Source organism: Nicotiana tabacum, chromosome 19, assembly GCF_000715075.1.
Source record: "Nicotiana tabacum cultivar K326 chromosome 19, ASM71507v2, whole genome shotgun sequence".
Classification (NCBI taxonomy): Eukaryota; Viridiplantae; Streptophyta; class Magnoliopsida; order Solanales; family Solanaceae; genus Nicotiana; species Nicotiana tabacum.
This window is the reverse complement of record NC_134098.1, coordinates 74,057,537-74,074,602: the sequence shown is the minus strand read 5'-3', so window position 1 is coordinate 74,074,602 and position 17,066 is coordinate 74,057,537.

Genomic DNA, 17,066 nt, shown 5'->3' with positions numbered 1-17,066 from the left:
AATTTTTTAGGCGATCGGGGTCCGGGGGCTCCTACTCATTGGGAAGGCGTGGGCAATTATAGCACACGAAAATATGGGAATCTGGCGGAATTCTAGTTTTTTGGCCGATAAATGCAAAAAAAGAGGAACAATCATGGCGGGGAGGTGACTATGGTTCCTTAGGTCTTATTTGATGGCCCAAACAAAATTTAGGTGATCCGAGTCCGTGGGGCCCGGCCCACTCGGAAGGCGTGGGCTATAGCACATGAAAATATGGGAATCGGGCGGAATTCTAGTTTTTTAGCCGGAAATCGCAATAAGTGATGAACGATCATGGCGGGGCGGTTACTATGGTTCCTTAGGTCGTATTTGATGGCCCAAAAAAGTTTTAGGCGATCGGGGTTCGGGGGTCCCGGGACCACTTGAAAGGTGCGGGCTATAGCACACAAAAATATGGGAATCGGGCGAAATTCTAGTTTTTTGTCGAAAAATGCAAAATATGAGGAACGATCATGGCGAGGCGGTGACTATGGTTCCTTCGGTCCTATTTGATGGCCCGAAAAACTTTTAGGCGATCCGAGTCCGGGGGCTCGGCCCACTCGGAAGGCGTGGGCAATAGTACACAAAAATATGGTAATCGGGCGGAATTTTAGTTTTTTTGCCGAAAAACGCAAAAAATGAGGAACAATCATGGCAGGGCGGTGACTATGGTTCCTTAGGTCGTATTTCATGGCCCGGAAAAATTTTAGGCGATCGGGGTCCGGGGTTCCCGGGACCACTCGGAAGGCGTGGGCTATAGCACACGAAAATATGGGAATCGCGCGGAATTCTAGTTTTTTGGCCGAAAAATGCAAAATATGAGGAACAGTCATGGCGGGGCGGTGACTATGGTTCCTTAGCTCGTATTTGATGGCCCAAAAAGTTTTTAGGCGATCGGGATCCAGGGTTCCCGGGACCACTCGGAAGGCGCGGGCTATAGCACACGAAAATATTGGGAATCAGGGGGAATTCTAGTTTTTTTGTAGTAAAATTCAAAAAATGAGGAACGATCATGATGGGCGGTGACTATGGTTCCTTAAGTCATATTTGATGGGCCGGAAAAATTTTAGGCGATCGGGGTCCGGGATTCCGGGTCCACTTGGAAGTCGTGGGCTATAACACACGAAAATATGGGAATCGAGCGGAGTTCTAGTTTTTTGCTGTAAAATGCAACAAATGAGGAAAGGTCATGGTGGGGGCGGTGACTATGGTTCCTTAGGTCATATTTGAAGGCCCGGAAAATTTTTAGGCGATCCGACTCCGGGGGTCCCTACCCATTGGGATGGCTTGGGCTATTATAGCACATGAAAATATGGGAATCATGCGGAATTCTAGTTTTTTGGCCGAAAAATGAAATAAATGAGGAACGATCATGGCGGGGAAGTGACTATGGTTCCTTAGGTCTTATTTAATGGCCCAAAAAATATTTAGGTGATCCGAGTCCGGGGGGCCTGGCCCACTCGGAAGGCGTGGACTATAGCACACGAAAATATGGGAATCGGGCAGAATTCTAGTTTTCGTCCAAAAAACGCAAAATATGAGGAACAATCAGGGCGGAGCGTTGACTATGGTTTCTTAGGTCATATTTGATGGCCTTGAAAAATTTTAGGCGATCGGGGTCCTGGGGTCCTGGGACCACTTTGAAGGCGTGGGCTATAGCACATGAAAATATGGGAATCAGGCAGAATTCTAATTTTTTGGCCGAAAAATGCAAAAGGTGAGGAACGATCATGGCGGGGCAGTGACTATGGTTCCTTAGGTCGTATTTAATGGCCCGAAAAAATTTTAGACGTTCCGAGTCAGGGGCCCCGGTCCACTCAAAAGGTGTGGGCTATATCCCACGAAAATATGAGAATCGGGCGGAATTCTAGTTTTTTCGCTAGAAAATGCAAACAACTAGGAACGTTCATAGCGGGGCGGTGACTATGGTTCCTTAGGTCATATTTGATGGTTCGAAAATTTTTTAGGCGATCGGGGTCCGGGGGTTCCTACCCATTGGGAAGGCGTGGGCAATTATAGCACACGAAAATATGGGAATCTGGCGGAATTCTAGTTTTTTGGCCGAAAAATGCAAAAAATGAGGAACGATCATGGCGGGAAGGTGACTATGGTTCCTTAGGTCTTATTTGATGGCCCGAACAAAATTTAGGTGATCCGAGTCCGGGGGGCCCGGTCTACTCGGAATGCGTGGGCTATAGCACATGAAAATATGGGAATCGGGTGGAATTCTAGTTTTTTGGCCGTAAAATGCAAAAAATGAGGAACGATCATGGCGGGGCGGTTACTATGGTTCCTTAAGTCGTATTTGATGGCCCGGAAAAGTTTTAGGCGATCGGGGTCCGGGGGTGCTGGGACCACTTGGAAGGCGTGGGCTACAGCACACAAAAATATGGGAATCGGGCAGAATTCTAGTTTTTGTCCGAAAAACGCAAAATATGAGGAACGATCAGGGCGGAGCGGTGACTATGGTTTCTTAGGTCATATTTGATGGCCTTGAAAAATTTTAGGCGATCGGGGTCCTGGGGTCGTGGGACCACTTTGAAGGCGTGGGCTATAGCACATGAAAATATGGGAATTAGGCAGAATTCTAATTTTTTGGCCGAAAAATGCAAAAGGTAAGGAACGATCATGGCGGGGCGGTGACTATGGTTCCTTAGGTCGTATTTAATGGCCCGAAAAAAATTTAGACGTTCCGAGTCAGGGGCCCCGGTCCACTCAAAAGGTGTGGGCTATATCCCACGAAAATATGGGAATTGGGCGGAATTCTAGTTTTTTGCCAAAAAATGCAAAAAATGAGGAACGATCATGGCGAGGCAGTGACTATGGTTTCTTCGGTCCTATTTGATGGCCCCAAAAATTTTTAGGCGATCCGAGTCCGGGGGCTCGGCCCACTCGGAAGGCGTGGGCAATAGTACACAAAAATATGGTAATCGGGCAGAATTCTAGTTTTTTTGCCGAAAAACGCAAAAAAATGAGGAACAATCATGGCTGGGCGGTGACTATGGTTCCTTAGGTCGTATTTCATGGCCCGGAAAAATTTTAGGCGTTCGGGGTTCGGGGTTCCCGGGACCACTCGGAAGGCGTGGGCTATAGCACACGAAAATATGGGAATCGCGCGGAATTCTAGTTTTTTGGCCGAAAAATGCAAAAAACTAGGAATGATCATGGCGGGGCAGTTACTATGATTCCTTAGGTCGTATTTGATGGTCCGGAAAAATTTTAGTCGATAGGGGTCCGGGGGTCCCGGGACCACTCGGAAGGCGTGGCCTATAGCACACGAAAATATGGGAATCGCACGGAATTCTAGTTGTTTGGCCAAAAAATGCAAAAAATGAGGAACGATCATGGAGGGGCGGTTACTATGGTTCCTTAGGTCATATTTTATGGCCCGGAAAAATTTTTAGGCGATCGGGGTCCGGGGGTCTCGGGACCACTTGGAAGGCATGGACTATAGCACACAAAAATATGGGAATCAGGCGGAATTCTAGTTTTTTGGCTAAAAAATGCAAAAAATGAGGAACATTCATGGCGAGGCGGTGACTATGGTTCCTTAGGTCCTATTTGATGGCAAGAAAATTTTTTAGGCGATCCGAGTCCGGGTGGCCCGGGACCACTTGGAAGGCGTGGCATATAGCACACAAAAATATGGGAATCAGGCGGAATTCTAGTTTTTTTTGCCGAAAAATGCAAAAAATGTGGAACAATCATGGCGAGGCAGTGACTATGGTTCCTTAGGTCCTATTTGATGGCCAGAAATGTTTTTAGGCGATCCGGGTCCGGGGGCCCGACCCACTCGGAAGGCGTGGGCAATAGCACACAAAAATATGGGAATCGGGCGGAATTCTAATTTTTTGGCCGAAAAATACAAAACATGAGGAACGATCATGGCGGGGCAGTGACTATGGTTCCTTAGGTCGTATTTGATGGCCCGAAAAATTTTAGGAGATTGGGGTCCGGGGTTCCTGGGACCACTTGGAAGGCGTGGGTATAGCACACGAAAATATGAGAATCGGGCGGTATTCTAGTTTTTTTGCTAAAAAATGCAAAACATGAGAAACGATCATGGCAGGAAGGTTACTATGGTTCCTTAGGTCTTATTTGATGGCCCGAAATTTTTTTAGGTGATCCTAGTCCGGGGGGCGGCCCACTCGGAAGGCGTGGGCTATAACACACGAAAATATGGGAATCGGGCAGAATTCTAGGTTTTTGGCCGAAAAATGCAAAAAATGAGGAATGATCATGGCGGGCAGTGACTATGGTTCCTTAGGTCAGCTATCGGGGTCCGGGGGTCTGGGACCACTGGAAGGCGTGGGCTATATATAGCACACGAAAATATGGGAATCACGCCGAATTCTAGTTTTTTGGCCGAAAAATGCAAAAACTGAGGAACGATCATGGTGTGGCGGTGACTATGGTTCCTAAAATCGTATTTGATGGCCCGGAAAAATTTTAGGCGATCCGAGTCCTGGAGGCCCGACCCACTCGGAAGGCGTGAGCAATAGCACACGAAAATATGGGAATCACGCGGAATTCTAGTTGTTTGGCCGAAAAACGCAAAAAATGAGGAACGATCATGGAGGGGTGGTTACTATGGTTCCTTAGGTCGTATTTGATGGCCCGGAAAATTTTTAGGCGATCGGGGTTCGGGGTTCCCGGGACCCCTTGGAAGGCGTGGGCTATAACACACAAAAATATGGGAATCGCGCGGAATTCTAGTTTTTTGGCTGAAAAACGCAAAAGACTAGGAACGATCATGGCGGGGCAGTGACTATGGTTCCTTAGGTCATATTTGATGGCCCGAAAAAATTTTTGGCGATCCGAATCCGGGAGGCCCGGCCCACTCAGAAGGCGTGGGCAATAACACACGAAAATATGGGAATCGGGCGGAATTCTAGTTTTTTGGCCGTAAAATACAAAAAAATAAGGACCAATCATGGCGGGGCGGTGACTGTAGTTCCTTAGGTCGTATTTGATGGCCCGAGAAAATTTTAGGCGATCCGAGACCGGGAGACCTGGCCCACTCGGAAGGCATGGGCAATAACACCCGAAAATATGGGAATCGGGCGGAATTCTAGTTTTTTGGCAGTAAAATGCAAAAAATGAGGACCGATCATGGCGGGGCGGTGACTATTGTTCCTTAGGTCGTATATGATGGCCCGAAAATTTTTTAAGCGATCGGGGTCTGGGGGTCCCGGGACCACTTGGAAGGCGTGGGCTATAGCACACAAAAACATGGGAATCGAGCAGAATTCTAGGTTTTTTGCCGTAAAATCCAAAAAGCCAAGGAACGGTCATGTCAGGGCGGTGACTATGGTACTTTAGGTCATATTTGATGGCCCGGATAAATTTTAGGCGATCCGAGTCTGGGGGCCCGGCCCATTTGGAAGGCGTGGGCTATAGCACACAAAAATATGGGAATCAAGCGGAATTCATGTTTTTTTGTAGTAAAATGGAAAAAATGAGGAACAATCATGGCGGGGCGGTGACTCTGGTTCCTTAGGACTTATTTGATGGCCCGAATAAAAATTAGGTGATCCGAGTTCGGGGGAGGGCCGGCCCACTCGGAAGGCGTGGGCCATAGCACACGAAAATATGGGAATCGGGCAGAATTCTAGTTTTTCGCTGAAACACGCAAACAACTAGGAACGTTCATGGCGGGGAGGTGACTATGGTTCCTTAGGTCTTATTTGATGGCCCGAAAAAAATTTAGGTGATCCGAGTCCGGGGGCCAAGCCCACTCGAAAGGCGTGGGCTATAGCACACGAAAATATGGGAATCGGGCAGAATTCTAATTTTTTTGCCAAAAAATGCAAAATATGAGGAACGATCATAGCGGGGCGGTGACTATGGTTTCTTAGGTCATATTTGATAACTCGGAAAAATTTTAGGCGATCGGGGTCCGGGGATCCCAGGACCACTTTGAAGGCGTGGGCTATAGCACACGAAAATATGGGAATCGGGCAGAATTCTAATTTTTTGGCCGAAAAACACAAAAAGTGAGGAACGATCATGGCGGGGTGGTGACTATGCTTCCTTAGGTCGTATTTGATGGTCCGGAAAAATATTTAGGTGATCGGGGTCTTGGGGTCCCGGGACCACTCGGAATGCGTGGGCTATAGCACATGAAAATATGGAAATCATGCGGAATTCTAGTTTTTCGGCCGAAAAATGCAAAAAACTAGGAACATTCATGGCGGGGCGGTGACTATAGTTCCTTAGGTCGTATTTGATGTTACAGCAAAATTTTAGGCGATCGGGGTCCTTGGGTCCCGGGACCACTCGGAAGGCGTGGGCTATAGCACACGAAAATATGGAAATCGCGCGGAATTCTAGTTGTTTGGCCGAAAAATGCAAAAAATGAGGAACGATCATGGCGGGGCGGTTACTACGGTTCCTTAGGTCTGATTTGATGGCCCAAAAAATTTTTACGTGATCAGGGTCCGGGGGTGCCGGGACCACTTGGAAGGCGTGGGCTATAGCACACAAAAATATGGGAATCGGACGGAATTCTAGTTTTTTGCCCGAAAAATGCAAAAAATGAGGAATGATCATGGCGAGGCAGTGACTACGGTTCCTTAGGGTCTATTTGATAGCCCGAAAAAATTTTAGGCGATCCGAGTCCGGGGGGCCTGGCCCATTCGGAAGGCATGGGCAATAGCACACAAAAATATGGTAATCGGGCGGAATTCTAGATTTTTGGCCGAAAAATGCAAAATATGAGGAACGATCATGGCGGGGCAGTGACTATGGTTCCTTAGGTCGTATTTAATGGACCGGATAAATTTTAAACGTTTCGAGTCCGGGGAGCCCGGCCCACTCGGAAGGTGTGGGCTATAGCACACGAAAATATGGGAATCAGGCGGAATTCTAGTTTTTTCGCTGAAAACGCAAACAACTAGGAACGTTCATGGCGGGGCGGTGACTATGGTTCCTCAGGTCGTATTTGATGGTCCTGGAAAATTTTAGGCGATCGGGGTCCGGGGATCCCGGGACCACTCGGAAGGCGTGGACTATGGCACACGAAAATATGGGAATCGCGCGGAATTCTAGTGTTTTGGCTGAAAAATGCAAAAAACTAGGAACTTTCATGGAGGGGCGGTGACTATGGTTCCTTAGGTCGTATTTGATGGTCCGGAAAAATTTTAGGCGATCGGGGTCCAGGGGTCCCGGGACCACTCGGAAGGCGTGGGCTATAGCACACGAAAATATGGGAATCATGCGGAATTCTAGTTGTTTGTCCGAAAAATGCAATAAATGAGGAACGATCATGGCGGGGCGGTTACTATGGTTCCTTAGGTCGTGTTTGATGGCCCGGAAATATTTTAGGCAATCGGGGTCCGGGGGTCCCGGGACCACTTGGAAGGTGTGGACTATAGCACACAAATATATGGGAATCGGACGGAATTCTTGTTTTTTGGCCGAAAAATGCAAAATATGAGGAACGATCATGGCGAGGCAGTGACTACGGTTCCTTAGGTCCTATTTGATGGCTCGAAAAGTTTTTAGGCGATCCGAGTCTGGGGGCCCCGACCCACTCGGAAGGCGTGGGCAATAGCACACAAAAATATGGTAATCGGGCAGAATTCTAGATTTTTTGCCAAAAAAATGCAATAAATGAGGAACGATCATGGCGAGGCAGTGACTACGGTTCCTTAGGTCCTATTTGATGGCCCGAAAATTTTTTAGGCGATCCGAGTCCAGGGGGCCTGGCCCATTCGGAAGGCGTGGGCAATAGCACAAACAAATATGGTAATCGGGCGGAATTCTAGATTTTTGGCCGAAAAACGAAAAATATGAGGAACGATCATGGCGGGGAAGTGACTATGGTTCCTTAGGTAGTATTTAATGGCCCGGATAAATTTTAGACGTTTCGAGTCCGGGGGGCCCGGCCCACTTGGAAGGTGTGGGCTATGGCACACGAAAATATGGGAATCAAGCAGAATTCTAGTTTTTTCGCTGAAAACGCAAACAACTAGGAATGTTTATGGCGGGGTGGTGACTATGGTTCCTCAGGTCGTATTTGATGGTCCGGGAAAATTTAAGGCGATCGGGGTCCGGGGGTCCCGGGACCACTCGGAAGGCGTGGGCTATGGCACACGAAAATATGGGAATCGCGCGGAATTCTAGTGTTTTTGGCCGAAAAATGCAAAAAACTAGGAACTTTCATGGAGGGGCGGTGACTATGGTTCCTTAGGTCGTATTTGATGGTCCAGAAAACTTTTAGGCGATCGGGGTCCAGGGGTCCCGGGACCACTCGGAAGGCGTGGGCTATAGCACATGAAAATATGGGAATCACACGGAATTCTAGTTGTTTGTCCGAAAAATGCAAAAAATGAGGAATGATCATGGCGGGGCGGTTACTATGGTTCCTTACGTCGTGTTTGATGGCCCGGAAAAATTTTAGGCGATCGGGGTCCGGGGGTCCCGGGACCACTTGGAAGGTGTGGACTATAGCACACAAAAATATGGGAATCGGACGGAATTCTTGTTTTTTGGCCGAAAAATGCAAAAAATGAAGAACGATCATGGCGAGGCAGTGACTATGCTTCCTTAGGTCCTATTTGATAGCCCGAAAATTTTTTAGGCGATCCGAGTCCGGGGTGCCTGGCCCATTCGGAAGGCGTGGGCAATAGCACCCAAATATATGGTAATCGGGCGGAATTCTAGATTTTTGGCCGAAAAATGCAATAAATGAGGAACGATCATGGCGAGGAAGTGACTACGGTTCCTTAGGTCCTATTTGATGGCCCAAAAATTTTTTAGACGATCCGAGTCCGGGGGTCCCGGCCCACTCGGAAGGCGTGGGCAATAGCACACAAAAATATGGTAATCGGGCGGAATTCTAGTTTTTTGGCCAAAAAATGCAAAAAATGAGGACAAATCATGGCGGGGCAGTGACTATGCTTCCTTAGGTCGTATTTGATGGCCCAAAAAACTTTTAGGTGATCGAGGTCCGGGGTTCCCGGGACCACTTGGAAGGCTTAGGTATAGCACACCAAAATTTGGGAATCGGGCGGAATTCAAGTTTTTTGGCCGAAGACTGCAAAAAATGAGGAACGATCATGGAAGGAAGGTGACTAAGGTTCCTTAGGTCGTATTTGATGGCCCGAAATATTTTTAGGTAATTCGAGTCCGGGGGCCCGGCCCACTCGGAAGGCGTGGGCTATAGCACATGAAAATATGGGAATCGAGCGGAATTCTAGGTTTTTGGCCGAAAAAAGCAAAAAATGAGAAATGCTCATGGCGAGGTGGTGACTATGGTTCTTTAGGTCATATTTGATGTCCCGGAAAAATTTTAGGCGATCCGAGTCCGGGGGCCCCGGCCCACTTGGAAGGCGTGGGCTATCGCACACGAAAATATAGGAATCAGGCGGAATTCTAGTTTTTAGTAGTAAAATGCAAAAAACGAGGAACGATCATGGCGGGGAGGTGACTCTAGTTCCTTAGGTCGTATTTGAGGGGACGGAAAACTTTTAGGCGATCGGGGTCCGGGAGTCCCGGGTCCACTGGAAAGGCGTAGCACATGAAAATATGGGAATCAGGCGGAATTCTAGGTTTTTTGCCGTAAAATGCAAAATATGAGGAAACGTCATGGCGGGGCAGTGACTATGGTTCCTTAGGTCGTATTTGATGGCCCGGAAAAAATTTAGGCGATCCGTCTCTGGGGGCCCTACCCATTGGGAAGGCGTGGGCTATTATAGCACACGAAAATATGGGAATCGGGCGGAATTCTAGTTTTGTGGACGAAAAATGCAAAAAGTGAGGAACGATCATGGCAGGCAGGTGACTAAGGTTCCATAGGTCTTATTTGATGGCCCGAAAAAAATTTAGGTGATCCGAGTCCGGGGGGCCCGGCCCACTCGGAAGGTGTAGGCTATAGCACACGAAAATATGGAAATCAGACGGAATTCTATTTTTTTCGCTAAAAAATGCAAACAACTAGGAACGTTCATGGTGGGGAGGTGACTATGGATCCTTAGGTCGTATTTGATGGGTCGGAAAAATTTTAGGCAATCCGGCTCCGGGCAGCCCTACCCATTGGGAAGGAGTGGGCTATTATAGCATACGAAAATATGGGAATCGGACGGAATTCTAGTATTTTCGCTGAAAAGCGTAAACAACTAGGAACGTTCATGGCGGGGCGGTGACTATGGTTCCTTAGGTCGTATTTGATGGGCCGGAAAAATTTTAGGCGATCCATCTCCGGGGGCCCCTACCCATTGGGAAGGCGTGGGCTATTATAGCATACGAAAATATGGGAATCGAGCAGAATTCTAATTTTTTTGCCGAAAAACACAAAAAGTGAGGAATGATCATGGCGGGGTGGTGACTATGCTTCCTTAGGTCATATTTAATGGCCCAGAAAAGTTTTAGACGTTCCGAGTCCGAGTGGCCTGGCACACTCCGAAGGTGTGGGCTATAGCACACGAAAATATGGGAATCGAGCAGAATTCTAGTTTTTTTGCTGAAAAGTGCAAACAACTAGGAACGTTCATGGCGGGGCGATGACTATAGTTCCTTAGGTCATATTTGATGGCCCGGAAAAATTTTATGCGATCCGGCTCCGGGGGGCCCTACCCATTGGGAAGGCATGGGCTATTATAGCATACGAAAATATGGGAATCGAGCGGAATTCCAGTTTTTTGGTCAAAAAATGCTAAAATTAAGGAACGGTCATGGCAGGGAGGTGACTATGGTTACTTAGGTCTTATTTGATGGCCCGAAAAAAATTTAGGTGATCCTAGTCCGGGTGCCCCAGCCCACTCGGAAGGCGTGGGCGCACACGAAAATATGGGATTCAGGCAGAATTCTAGTTTTTTGGCCGAAAAACGCAAAATATGAGGAACGATCATGGCGGGGCGGTGACTATGGTTTCTTAGGTCATATTTGATGGCTCGGAAAAATTTTAGGCGATCGGGGTAGGGGGTCCCGGGACCACTTTGAAGGCGTGGGCTATAGCAAACGAAAATATGGGAATCGGGCGGAATTCTAATTTTTTGGCCGAAAAACGCAAAAAGTGAGGAACAATCATGGCGTGGTGGTGACTATGCTTCCTTAGGTCATATTTAATGGCCTGGAAAATTTTTAGACATTCCGAGTCCAGGGGGCCCGGCACACTCGGAAGGTGTGGGCTATAGCACACGAAAATATGGGAATCACGCGGAATTCTAGTTTTTTTTGCTGAAAAGTGCAAACAACTAGGAACGTTCATGGCGGGGTAGTGACTATAGTTCCTTAGATCGTATTTGATGCTCTGAAAATATTTAGGCGATCTGGCTCCGGGGGCCCTACCCATTGGGAAGGCGTGGGCTATTATAGCACATGAAAATATGGGAATCAGGCGGAATTCTAGTTTTGTGGACGAAAAATGGAAAAAGTGAGGAACGATCATGGCGGGCAGGTGACTATGGTTCCTTAGGTCTTATTTGATGGCCTGAAAAAAATTTAGGTGATCCGAGTCCAGGGGGCCCGGCCCACTCGGAAGGTGTGGGCTATAGCACACGAAAATATAGGAATCAGACGGAATTCTAGTTATTTCTCTAAAAAACGCAAAAAACTACGAACGTTCATGGCGGGGCGGTGACTATGGTTCCTTAGGTCGTATTTGATGGCCTGGAAAAATTTTAGGCGATCCGGCTCCGGGGGCCCCTACCTATTGGGAAGGCGTGGGCTACTATAGCATACAAAAATATGGGAATCGGGCGGAATTCTAATTTTTTGGCCGAAAAATACAAAACATGAGGAACGATCATGGCGGGGCAGTGACTATGGTTCCTTAGGTGGTATTTGATGGCCCGGAAAATTTTAGGCGATCGGAGTCCGGGGTTCCCGGGAGCACTTGGAAGGCGTGGGTATAGCACACGAAAATATGGGAATCGGGCGGAATTCTAATTTTTGGCCGACAAACGCAAAATATGAGGAACGATCATGGCGGAGCGGTGACTATGGTTTCTTTGGTCATATTTGATGGCCTGGAAAAAGTTTAGGCGATCGGGGTCCGGGGGTCCCGGGACCACTTTGAAGGCGTGGGCTATAGCACACGAAAATATGGGAAGCGGGCGGAATTCTAATTTTTTGGCCGAAAAACGCAAAAAGTGAGGAACGATCATGGTGAGGCGGTGACTATGTTTCCTTAGGTCGTATTTAATGGTTCGGAAAAATTTTAGACGTTCCGAGTCCGGGGGGCCCGTCACACTCGGAAGGTGTGGGCTATAGCACACGAAAATATGGGAATCCTGCGGAATTCTAGTTTTTTCGCTGAAAAGCGCAAACAACTAGGAACGTTCATGGCGGGGCGGTGACTATGGTTACTTAGGTAGTATTTGATGGTCCGGGAAAATTTTAGGCGATCCGTCTCCGGGGTGCCCTACCCATTGGGAAGGCGTGGGCTATTATAGCATATGAAAATATGGGAATCAGGCGAAATTCTAATATTTTGGCCGAAAAATGCATAAAGTGATGAACGATCATGGCGGGGCAGTGACTATGCTTCCTTAGGTCGTATTTAATGGCCCGAAAAAATTTTAGACGTTCCGAGTCCGGGGAGCCCGGCACACTCGGAAGGTAGGGGCTATAGCACACAAAAATATGGGATTCGGGCGGAATTATAGTTTTTTCGCTGAAAAGTGCAAACAACTAGGAACGTTCATGGAGGGGCGGTGACTATAGTTCCTTAGGTCATATTTGATGGCCCGGAAAAATTTTAGGCGATCCGGATCCGGGTGGCCCTACCCATTGGGAAGGCATGGGCTATTATAGCATACGAAAATATGGGAATCGGGCGAAATTCTAGTTTTTTGGCCGAAAAATGCAAAAAATGAGGAACGATCGTGGAGGGGAGTTGACTATGGTTCCCTAGGTCTTATTTGATGGCCCGAAAAAAATTTAGGTGATCCGAGTCCGGGTAGCCCAGCCCACTCGGAAGGCGTGGGCTAGCACACGAAAATATGGGAATCGGGCGGAATTCCAGTTTTTTGGTCGAAAAACGCAAAATATGAGGAACGATCATGGCGGGGCGGTGACTATGGTTTCTTAGGTCATATTTGATGGCTCGGAAAAATTTTTGGCGATCGGGGTAGGGGGTCCCGGGACCACTTTAAAGGCGTGGGTTATAGCAAACGAAAATATGGGTATCGGGCGGAATTCTAATTTTTTGGCCGAAAAATGTAAAAAGTGAGGAACAATCATGGCGTGGCGGTGACTATGCTTCCTTAGGTCGTATTTAATGGCCCGGAAAATTTTAGACGTTCCGAGTCCGGGGGGCCCGGCACACTCGGAAGGTATGGGCTATAGCACACGAAAATATGGTTATCAAGTGGAATTCTAGTTTTTTTGCTGAAAAGCGCAAACAACTAGGAATGTTCATGGCGGGGCGGTGACTATGGTTCCATAGGTCTTATTTGATGGTCTGAAAATTTTTTAGGCGATCCAGCTCCGGGGGGCCCTACCCATTGGGAAGTCATGGGCTATTATAGCATACGAAAATATGGGAATCGGGCGGAATTCTAGTTTTTTGGCCGAAAAATGCAAACAATGAGGAACGATCATGGCGGGGAGTTGACTATGGTTCCTTTGGTCTTATTTGATTGCCCAAAAAAAATTTAGATGATCCGAGTTTGGGGGCTCAGCCCACTCGGAAGGCGTGGGCTATAGCACACGAAAATATGGGAACCAGGCGGAATTCTAGTTATTTGGCCGAAAAACGTAAAATATGAGGAACGATCATGGCGGGGCAGTGACTATGATTCCTTAGGTCATATTTGATGGCCCGAAAAATTTTAGGCGATCGGGGTCCGGGGTTCCCGGGACCACTTGGAAGGCGTGGGTATAGCACACGAAAATATGGGAATCGGGCGGAATTCTAGTTTTTGGCCGACAAACGCAAAATATGAGGAACGATCATGGCGGAGCGGTGACTATGGTTTCTTAGGTCATATTTGATGGCCTGGAAAAAGTTTAGGCGATCGGGGTCCGGGGGTCCCGAGACCACTTTGAAGGCGTGGGCTATAGCACACGAAAATATGGGAAGCGGGCGGAATTCTAATTTTTTGGCCGAAAAACGCAAAAAGTGAGGAACGATCATGGTGGGGCGGTGACTATGTTTCCTTAGGTCGTATTTAATGGTCCGGAAAAATTTTAGACGTTCCGAGTCCGGGGGGCCCGTCACACTCTGAAGGTGTGGGCTATAGCACACGAAAATATGGGAATCCTGCGGAATTCTAGTTTTTTCGCTGAAAAGCGCAAACAACTAGGAACGTTCATGGCGGGGCGGTGACTATGGTTACTTAGGTAGTATTTGATGGTCCGGGAAAATTTTAGGCGATCCGTCTCCGGGGGGCCCTACCCATTGGGAAGGCGTGGGCTATTATAGCATACGAATATATGGGAATCAGGCGAAATTCTAATTTTTTGGCCGAAAAATGCATAAAGTGATGAACGATCATGGCGGGGCAGTGACTATGCTTCCTTAGGTCGTATTTAATGGCCCGGAAAAATTTTAGACGTTCCGAGTCCGGGGGGCCCGGCACACTCGGAAGGTAGGGGCTATAGCACACGAAAATATAGGAATCGGGCGGAATTATAGTTTTTTCGCTGAAAAGTGCAAACAACTAGGAACGTTCATGGCGGGGCGGTGACTATAGTTCCTTAGGTCATATTTGATGGCCCGGAAAAATTTTAGGCGATCCGGATCCGGGTGGCCCTACCCATTGGGAAGGCATGGGCTATTATAGCATACGAAAATATGGGAATCGAGCGAAATTCTAGTTTTTTGGCCGAAAAATGCAAAAAATGAGGAACGATCGTGGAGGGGAGTTGACTATGGTTCCCTAGGTCTTATTTGATGGCCCGAAAAAAATTTAGGTGATCCGAGTCCGGGGAGCCCAGCCCACTCGGAAGGCGTGGGCTAGCACACGAAAATATGGGAATCGGGCAGAATTCTAGTTTTTTGGCCGAAAAACGCAAAATATGAGGAACGGCCATGGCGGGGCGGTGACTATGGTTTCTTAGGTCATATTTGATGGCTTGGAAAAATTTTAGGCGATCAGGGTAGGGGGTCCCGGGACCACTTTAAAGGCGTGGGTTAGAGCAAACGAAATATGGGAATCGGGTGGAATTCTAATTTTTTGGCCGAAAAATGTAAAAAGTGAGGAACAATCATGGCGTGGCGGTGACTATGCTTCCTTAGGTCGTATTTAATGGCCCGAAAAAATTTTAGACGTTCCGAGTCCGGGGGGCCCGGCACACTCGGAAGGTGTGGGCTATAGCACACGAAAATATGGTTATCAGGTGGAATTCTAGTTTTTTCGCTGAAAAGCGCAAACAACTAGGAACGTTCATGGCGGGGCGGTGACTATGTTTCCATAGGTCTTATTTGATGGTCCGAAAAAATTTTAGGCGATCCGGCTCCGGGGGGCCCTACCCATTGGGAAGTCATGGGCTATTATAGCGTACGAAAATATGGGAATCGGGCGGAATTCTAGTTTTTTGGCCGAAAAATGCAAACAATAAGGAACGATCATGGCGGGGAGTTGACTATGGTTCCTTAGGTCTTATTTGATTGCCAAAAAAAAATTTAGGTGATCCGAGTTTGGGGGCTCAGCCCACTCGGAAGGCGTGGGCTATAGCACACGAAAATATGGGAACCGGGCGAAATTCTAGTTATTTGGCCGAAAAACGTAAAATATGAGGAACGATCATGGCGGTGCGGTGACTATGGTTTCTTAGGTCATATTTGATGGCTCGGAAAATTTTTAGGCGATCGGGGTAGGGGTCCCGGGACCACTTTGAAGGCGTGGGCTTTAGCAAACGAAAATATGGGAATCGGGCAAAATTCTAATTTTTTTGCCAAAAAATGCAAAAAGTGAGGAACAATCATGGCGGGGCGGTAACTATGCTTCTTTAGGTCGTATTTTATGGCCCGGAAAAATTTTAGACATTCCGAGTCCGAGGGGCCCGGCACACTCCGAAGGTGTGGGCTATAGCACACGAAAATATGGGAATCGGGCAGAATTCTAGTTTTTTCGCTGAAAAGTGCAAACAACTAGGAATGTTCATGGCGGGGCGGTGACTATAGTTCCTTAGGTCCTATTTGATGGCCCAAAAAAATTTTAGGCGATCCGGCTCCGGGGGGCCCTACCCATTGGGAAGGCATGGGCTATTATAGCATACGAAAATATGGGAATCGAGCGGAATTCCGATTTTTTGGTCAAAAAATGCAAAAATTGAGGAACGATCATGGCGGGGAGGTGACTAAGATTACTTAGGTCTTATTTGATGGCCCGAAAAAAATTTAGGTGATCCTAGTCCGGGGGCCCCAGCCCACTCGGAAGGCATGGGCGCACACGAAAATATGGGATTCAGGCGGAATTCTTATTTTTTGGCCGAAAAAAAATGCAAAATATGAGGAACGATCATGGCGGGGCGGTGACTATGGTTTCTTAGGTCATATTTGATGGCTGGGAAAAATTTTAGGCGATCGGGGTAGGGGGTCCCGGGACCACTTTGAAGGCGTGGGCTATAGCAAACGAAAATATGGGAATCGGGCGGAATTCTAATTTTTTGGCCGAAAAACGCAAAAAGTGAGGAACAATCATGGCGTGGCGGTGACTATGCTTCCTTAGGTCGTATTTAATGGCCCGGAAAATTTTTAGACGTTCCGAGTCCAGGGGGCCCAGCACACTCAGAAGGTGTGGGCTATAGCACACGAAAATATGGGAATCACGCGGAATTCTAGTTTTTTTGCTGAAAAGTGCAAACAACTAGGAACGTTCATGGCGGGGTAGTGACTATAGTTCCTTAGGCCGTATTTGATGGCCCGAAAAATAATTAGGCGATCCGGCTCCGGGGGCCCTACCCATTGGGAAGGCGTGGGCTATTATAGCACACAAAAATATGGGAATCGGGCGGAATTCTAGTTTTGTGGACGAAAAATGGAAAAAGTGAGGAACGATCATGGCGGGCAGGTGACTATGGTTCCTTAGGTCTTATTTGATGACCTGAAAAAAATTTAGGTGATCTGAGTCCGGGGGGCCCGGCCCACTGGGAAG